Consider the following 8,879-nt stretch of genomic DNA (forward strand, 5'->3'; position numbering starts at 1 on the left):
CAGGCTCACACTGCTAGTAAGAGGCAGAAATGTGGTTTCTGCCCAGGAAGTCTTGGCCCCAGAACCTGCTCCCTTAACTGCATATTACTAATCAAAGGAGTGCGCACTTCAGCCTGAAGGAGAAATTGACTGATTTCCTAGAATATGAAATTTGATTAAAACAAAAGTAGAGAATTTCACTAAAACCTTCTGGCCTGATTTTGGATACTTTGGGAAATACAAACTCAAGAATGGAATGTTACATCCTTTTTTTTTTTTTTTTTTTTAATAGATATACTATACATATGATTGTAATATACAAAAGATAAGGTTCACTGGCCAAGCGTGGTGGCTCACGCCTGTAGTCCCAGCTACTCAGGAGGCTGAGGCAGGAGAATCGCTTGAACCCAGGAGGCAGAGGTCGCAGTGAGCCGAGATCGCACCACTGCCCTCCAGCCTGGGCGACGGAGCGAAACTCCATCTCAAAAAACAACAAAACATCAATCTTAAGAGTACCAACTTACGAGTTTTACACATGTGCACACCCATATAATCATCACTCATAGACCGGTTTCCACACCCCGAGGCTTCTCATGCCCCTCTCCCTGTCACTATGCCTAGCCCCAGGTAACCACTCTTTTGGCCTCTAGCACCTCCATCTCCTGTTTCTGGACTTCATGAAGGGGTACGCCTTGTATCTGGCTTCTTTCACCCAACATCATGTCTGTGATAGTCATCCATGCTATTCTATGTAGTTGTAATTATCTTTTTCATTGTTTTGTTAACAATCCATTGTATAATTATACCACAATTCATCTGTTGATAAACGACTTGGGTCATTTCTGTGTTTTGACAAGTGTTACGCACGTCCTGGCACATTCCGTCCGCAATACACCTAGGAGGAGAATCGCCGGGTCTCAGATGCGCTACGCCTTCATTTAGCGACTATCCAGTTTAGCTGCTGCTTCTGCAACCAAGCCCTGGCCAAACACCCCCTGATCGCGGGTAACTTTTTAACCACAATGACCCCTCTGTATCAATATTTCATAAAACGCGGAGTTGAAGGAGGCTGAAGTCAACAAGATTTCAGGCACAGCCGACGCTGTGGCACCACGCGGCTAGCCCAATCCCCTAGGGCGCCGGAAGTTGTCGCGGCTCCGCTTTAGAGTGCCGCAGGTTTTCGGGTCTGCAAGGGTCGCTGGGAAGTGTAGTCTTTTATTGGGGGCGGAATGATCTGCTAAAAGGCAGGGTCCTTTTACACCAACGTTGATAGAGATCGATATTTATTCCTGCTACGATGACAAAAAGGAATTGTACACGAAGAAAAAAGGCAGACATTTAGAGAAGAGAAATTAATAGACAGCCTCATAGGAGGGCTGCTAGAGTCTATCAATCTCACACTCCCGTTTCCTTTTTGTTTTTTTCCTCTTTTTCTTTTTGGACCTTGTGTCTTTTCGCGCCAAAGCCCTAGAGACAGAGCCTGATTGGCCCAGCCACGACCTGTGCCCATCCATTGGTGGAGACCTCTTGATTCACAATCCTTCAATTTCCGGAGCGTGCGAGGATCTGGCAGACAGCCCCGGGAGCTTATGCGCAGTCCCGAAGCGGGCGGCAGCAAGTCCTCGGGGAAAACGCTGCCTGTACCCAAACCATAACCATGCGCTTGTCCCCTGAGACGTGCTTCCCGAAAGACCCCCGAGGCAATTTGAAAGTCGCGGACACCAGAACCTGCTGCAGAGCTTGCTAAGAAGGAGGAGCTGCCTCCCAGGATGGGGCAGAATTTGCACCTCTCCAATTTCAATTTAAGGTGAACAAACGAGAAAAGCAAATAACTTATCACGATCAAAATGCAATGTCTGATTCCCTAACAACTACCAGGAGGACAGTACCTATTCCACACAGAGCCAGAAACCTGGAGAGAGGAAACAAAGAATGTAAGTGAATTCTAGGCAGCAAGCATTTTTCTGTCCCTCAGCTAAGAGCCCTGCCACCACCTGTCCGTCTTCAGTAACACACTGGTTGACTTTTTTTGAGACCCCAATATCAACGACATCGATAATAGCTTTGAGCACTGCCCAACCTCAAAATGACTATTGTTTTCCAGAGCCACTTTTTTTTTTTTTTTTTTTTGAGGCAGAGTCTTGCTCTGTTGTCCAGGCTGGAGTGCAGTGGCGTGATCTCGGGATCTCGGGTCACTGCAAGCTCCACCTCCTGGGTTCAAGCGATTTTCCTGCCTCAGCATCCCGAGTAGCTGGGATCACAGGCGCGAGCCACCACTCCCGGCTAATTTTTGTATTTTTAGTAGAGACGGGGTTTCACCATGTTGGTCAGGCTGGTCTCGAACTCGTGATCCGCCCTCCTCGGCCTCCCAAAGTGCTAGGATTACAGACAGGTGTAAGCCACTTCGCCCGGTCTCATTTTTTGCATTTTCAGTAGAGACAGGGTTTCACCATGTTGGCCAGGCTGGTCTTGAACTCCTCAGGTGAGCCGCCCACCTCAGCCTCCCAAAGTGCTGGGATTACAAGCCTGAGCCACTGCGCCAGGCCCAGCGTCACTTTATAGATAAAAAATCCTATAACTTCAAAGATCAGTACCTAAATCACAAGGGGAAATTAAGTCTTCATAAACAGATTAAAATGTGCTTTAAAGTTCCATGTAACCATAACCGTTCTTCAGCAAAAGGTTATTAATGCTTAATCTATGCCACAAAGTCACATTGACTATACATAGAATTTATGTTTTTTGTAGCAAGATTCAGAGTGGGTTAGAAAATTAAGACAAATATGTGAGTAATTGTGCCTCAAAGTTCTGTGTGTTTGGAACTGTAAGAATATTCCACATTCTGAGAATGTGGAAATTACTTTCAGTCTGGGAAAGGGGGCAGGGTTAGGGAAGGCTTCATGCAGGAGGTGGTGTGACAACATCGTCACATCCTCAGCATTTCTGTATTGCATTCAATAAATCAATAAATGCCTGTATGAAAAGTACGTAGCACCATAGCAACAAACTAGATATAGCTCTTGCCCTCTAGAAAAAGAGGGAACATACTCTGCCAAAGATAAGGTACAGTGTGCGCCAAACAATGTGCCTATACTACCTGCTGAATTACAGTTACCATTTTTTTTTTTTTCTTTTTGAGATGATGTTTCGCTCTTGTTGCCCAGGCTGGAGTGCAGTGGCACGATCTTGGCTCACTGCAACCTGTGCCTACCGGGTTCAAGCGATTCTCCTGCCTCAGCCTCCCGAGTAGCTGGGATTACAGGCTTGTGGCACCACACCCGGCTAATTTTGTATTTTTAGTAGAGATGGGGTTTCTCCATGTTGGTTAGGCCGGTCTTGAACTGCCAACCTCAGGTGATCCGTCCACCTCATCCTCCCAAAGTGCTGGGATTACAGGTATGAGCCACTGCGCCTGGCCTACAGTTATCTTGTTTGTTTGGTTTTTTTTTGAGACGGAGAATCGCTCTGTTGCCCAGGCTGGAGTGCAGTGGTGTGATCTCCACTCACTGCAATCTCTGCCTCCTAGGTTCAAGCGATTCTCCTGCCTCAGCTTCCACAGTAGCTGGGATTACAGGCATGTGCGACCACCCCAGCTAATTTTTGTATTTTTAGTAGAGACGGAGTTTCACCATGCTGGCCAAGCTGGTCTTGAATTCCTGACCTCAGGTGATCCACCCGCCTCAGCCTCCCAAAGTGCTGGGATTACAGGTGTGAGCCACAGCGCCCGGCTGTTCTGTTTTTTTATTTTTTTTGAGACAGAGTCTTGCTGTGTTGCCCAAGGTGGAGTGCAGTGGCGTGCTCTCAGCTCACTGCAGCCTCCACCTCCCGGGTTCAAGCAGTTCTCCTGCCTCAACCTCCCAAGTAGCTGGGACTACAGGCGCATGCTACCACGCCCGGCTAATTTTTTGTATTTTTTAGTAGAGGCGGGTTTCACTGTGTTGCCCAGGCTATTCTCAGGCGATCTGCCCGCCTTGGCCTCCCAAAGTGCTAGGATTACAGATGTGAGCCACCATGCCCAGCTCAGTTATTTACTGATTGATTGATTTTTTTGAGATGGAGTCTTGCTCTGTCGTCCAGGCGGGAGTGCAGTGGCGCAGTCTCGGCTCACTGCAAGCTCTGCCTCCCAGGTTCACACTGTTCTCCTGCCTCAGCCTCCTGAGTAGCTGCGACTAGAAGCACCCACCACCACCCAGCTAATTTTTTGTATTTTTAGTAGAGACGTGGTTTCACCATGTTAACCAGGATGGTCTCTATCTCCTGACCTCGTGATCCACCCTCCTCGGCCTTCCAAAGTGCTGGGTCAGTTATCATTTTTAACCTGTGTATATGACCCCACTCACTAGAGCCTTGACAAAATGGTTGCTTGGGGAAAGCTATTTTTGGAAAACTTCTCCAACGATAACTCATAAGATGTAAAATTGTCACATTTGTCCGGAACATAATCTAGGGAAACTGTCATACAGTTCCCAAGGACATTTTCCTTTACCTGAGGCCCCTTTCGAGGTATGGCTATTGGATTACTCCAGTTGCCACCCTTGTCTTTTTTTTTTTTTTTGAGACGGAGTCACCATCTATGCATGAGCTAGAGTGCAGTGGCCCTTGATCTCCAGGCTCTGCAAGCTCCACCTCGGGTTCCGCGCCATTCTCCCGCCCCTCCCAGCCTCCAGTGGCACAGGACTACAGCCCGCCACCACGCTGGCTAGTTTTTGTATTTTTAGTAGAGACAGGGTTTCACCATGTGTAGGATGAATATAGGTCTCACGATATGATCCACCGCTCGGCCTCCCAAAGTGCTGGGATTACAGGCTTGAGCCACCGCGCCCGGCCTCACCCTTGTCTTAAAGGAAAAACTCAGCTAAATTAAATTTAGCAGAGTTTCATTGTGCAAGAACTATTGGCAAATCAGGTGGTCTCCTCAGCCAGAGCAGGCTCAGGGACTCCAGTACAGCCATGTGGTGGAAGAAGATTTACAGACAGAAAGAGGAAAGTGAGGTACAGAAACAGTAGATTGGTTACAGCTCGGCATTTACCTTATTTGAACAGAGTTTGAACAGTAGGCCAGAGTTTGAACCTTTGCATTGGCCAAAATACAGTGACTGACAAAAGAGTAGTCTACAGTCTGCTTACAGCTTCATTTAGGTTAGAGTTCGCAACGTACAGAGAAATCTTTAGGCCAAACTTAAAATACGTAAGGAGGCAGCTTTAGTCTAAACTTGATTTAACACTTGCAAATATACAAATATGTTCTCGTAATGATTTGCATGTTTTCTCACAGGGTAAAGGCATTTCCATGCAGAAAAGCAACAGCCTTAGGAGTAAGTAAAATTCCCTTAAGCAATCCCTTACCCACATTTTACAACGTGGGCCATTCTCCAACATTTACAATGTGTTCATCATCTATAGTTACCTGGGTTAATAAAACACATAAATGCAGCCCATTGTGGTGGCTCACACCTGTAATCCCAGCACTTTGGGAGGCCAAGGCAGGCAGATCACTTCAGGTCAGGAGTTTGAGACCACCCTGGCCAACATGGTGAAACCCCATCTCTACTAAAAATACAAAAATTAGCTGGGAGTAGTGGTGCATGCCTGTAGTCCCAACTACTTGGTAGGCTGAGCCGGGAGGATAGCTTGAACCCAGGAAGCAGAGGTTGCAGTGAGCCGAGATCATGCCACTTTGCTCCTGTTTGGGCAACAGAGTGAGACGCTGTCTCAAGACAAAACAAAACAAAATAAAAACGCATAAATGGAATGATCAAAACTCAACGCTGGGTAAGGTGGCACACGCCTGTAATCCCAGCACTTTGGGAGGCCAAGGCAAAAGATCACTTGGGCCCAGGAGTGTGAGACCAGACCAGGCAACGTAATGCGACTCCCATCTCTACAAATAATAGAAAAAATTAGCCAGGCAAGGTGGCATACACCTGTGGTCCCAGCTACTTGGGAGGCTGAGGTGGGAGGATTGCTTGAGCCCAGGAGGTCAGCACTGTAGTGAGCCATGATCATGCCACTGCGCTCTAGCCTAGGCAGCAAAGTAAGACCCTGTGTCTTTAAAAAAAAAAAAAAAAATGGCCAGGTGGGATGGCTCATGCCTGTAATCCCAGCACTTTGGGAGGCCGAGGCGGGCGGATCACGAAGTCAGGAGATCGAGACCATCCTGGCTAACACGGTGAAACCCCATCTCTACTAAAAATACAAAAAAAAAAAAATTAGCTGGGTGTGATAGCGGGTGCCTTTAGTCCCAGCTACTCGGGAGGCCGAGGCAGCAGAATTGTGTGAACCCAGGAGGCGGAGCTTTCAGTGAGCCGAGATCGCGCCACTGCACTCCAGCTTTGGCAAAGAGTGAGACTCCATCTCAAAAAAAAAAAAAAAAAAACACCCACACAAAAACTCAACTGGGAAAATTAACTGAGGCTTTTAAAATTCCTTAGCCAAAAGCTGTTCCTTCCACTGGTTCTGCTTCGTCTGACGTTGACCCCTTTTGGTAAGCACCACCTGGGAATTTCGAATCTCCATTCAAAATCACAATGGCAGACCTATGAAATTGTCTCCAAAAACCTACATCTGTAACAGTAAAAGGAGACAGATTCAGATATTACAATGGTCTTATGACACAATTATAAATTACATTTTAGTGAAAGAAGCTTTTCACAGTGAGCTCCTAGGACACTAAAACTGCAAGGATCACAAACTTCAGCCAGCAGGTTTCGTCTATCGGAAATAACATTAAAAACAAAACTCAGTGGGGCGCGATGGCTCACGCCTGTAATCCCAGTACTTTGGGACGCCAAGGTGGGCGGATCACAAGGTCAGGAGTTCAAGACCAGCCTGACCAACATGGTGAAACCCCGTCTCTACTAAAAATACAAAATTAGCTGGGCGTGGTGGCGCGTGCCTGTAATCCCAGCTATTCAAGAGGCTGAGGCAGGAGAATCGCTTGAACCCGGGAGATGGAGGTTGCAGTGAGCCTAGATCGCACCACTGTACTCCAGCCTGGGTGACAGAGTGGGATTCCGTCTTAAAAATAAATAAATTAAAAACAAACACAAACAAGAAAACTCTCTTCAACCAAAATGGTATGGACCTTATCAGGTATTCCTTAGTAGCCCTTTGTGATAGTGACAGGAGGCAGTCAAATGCCTAGGCAGATAAGGGTGGGTCACTGGTGAAACCCAACCTTTGAACTGAAGACAGTGCTGGGTAAATCCTTGGATAGGATTGAGAACCTGTCTTCCTGTTGGGTGTGCTTTCCTCTGATTGATCCCCACTCTTCACCTATTTTACATATACCTACCCTTTCCTAATTTTTTTTTTTTTTTTTTTTGAGATGGAGTCTCGCTCTGTCACCCGGGCTGGAGTACAGTGGCATGATCTCAGCTCACTGCAAGCACCACCTCCCGGGTTCACACCGTTCTCCTGCCTCAGCCTCCTGAGTAGCTGGGACTACAGGTGCCTGCCACCATGCCCGGCTAATTTTTTGTATTTTTAGTAGAGACAGAGTTTTACCATGTTAGCCATGATGGTCTCAATCTCCTGACGTTGTGATCTGCCCGCCTTGGCCTCCCAAGTGCTGGGATTACTGGCATGAGCCACTGCGCCCAGCCCTTAATTGATTTTTTTACAGTGCCATGCTCATCCTTTAGTGGTGCCTTTGCTTTAGCCTTTCTTTGCATACTCACAAACCAATCAGTACTCCCCTATTCTGAACCCATAAAAGCCCTGGACTCAGCCACTCTGAGAGGGGAACCACCCCCTGCATCGCCTCTCCGCTGACAGCTGTTCCATCACTCAATAAAATTCTCTACCCATTCTCACCCTTCAATTGTCAGCATATCCTCATTCTTCTTGGGTGCAGGACAAGAGCTTGGGAACTGCCAAACATGGATACAAGCTATAGCACAGGCAGGCCGAGTGGGTGGGGCACCTCCAGTGGCTGGCCCAGGGCCAAGTGAGGCCCAGGCTGGGGTGTGTTGCTGCTCTTGGAGGTCTCCAGTTGGCAAAGTGACTGAGAAAAATCCTGCGTCATTTGTGAACACAAAATATCTGAGACAGTTCTCAGTCAATTTAGAAAGTTTATTTTGCCAAGGTTAAGGATGAGCCTGTGACACAGCCTCAGAAAGTCCTGAGACACATGCCCAAGATGGTCAGGGGTATAGTTTGCTTTTACATATTATAGGGAGACAGGGGACATCAGTAACATGTAAGATGTACATGGACTCCATCCAGTAGGGGAGGACAACTCGAAGTGGGGGCTTCCAGGATAGAAGTAGGTAAGAGACAAAAGGTTGCATTCATTTGAGTCCTTGATCAGCCTTCCACTGAATACACAATTTAGAATGGCTCAGTGAATACGCATTTTCACATAAGCAGTGGGGCAGAGGAAGCAATCAGATATGCATTTGTCTCCGGTGAGCCTCAGAGGGATGGCTTTGAGTAGAATGGGAGGCAGGTTTGCCCTAGGCAGTTGCCAGCTTGACTTTTCCCTTTAGCTTAGTGATTTTGGTGTCCCGAGACTTATTTTCCTTTCATACTTGATACCACAAAATTAGAAGACAGAGACCCTTGGATTCATGTCTCAGAAGACTGAGTGAACTAAATGCAGACTGTTTCACCAGGTGATACCCCTAGGATGGTTCTTTGGGTTATACCTGGGCACAAGGTCAAATAGTTCATACCCTTTCAAACTGTCAACAAAAAGAGTCAAACTCTGTAAAATATTTTAAGAGATTTATTCTAAGCCATATATGAGGGACCAATGTTCCATGACAGAGCCCCAGGAGATCCTGAGAACATATGCCCAAGGTGATCAGGTTTTATACATTTTAGGGAGACAGAAGAACACTGGTCAATATATGTAAGATGTACATTGGTTCGAAGTCAGGACAACCTGAAGTGGAGGT

The sequence above is a fragment of the Papio anubis genome, chromosome 17, assembly GCF_008728515.1.
Source record: "Papio anubis isolate 15944 chromosome 17, Panubis1.0, whole genome shotgun sequence".
Taxonomy (NCBI): domain Eukaryota; kingdom Metazoa; phylum Chordata; class Mammalia; order Primates; family Cercopithecidae; genus Papio; species Papio anubis.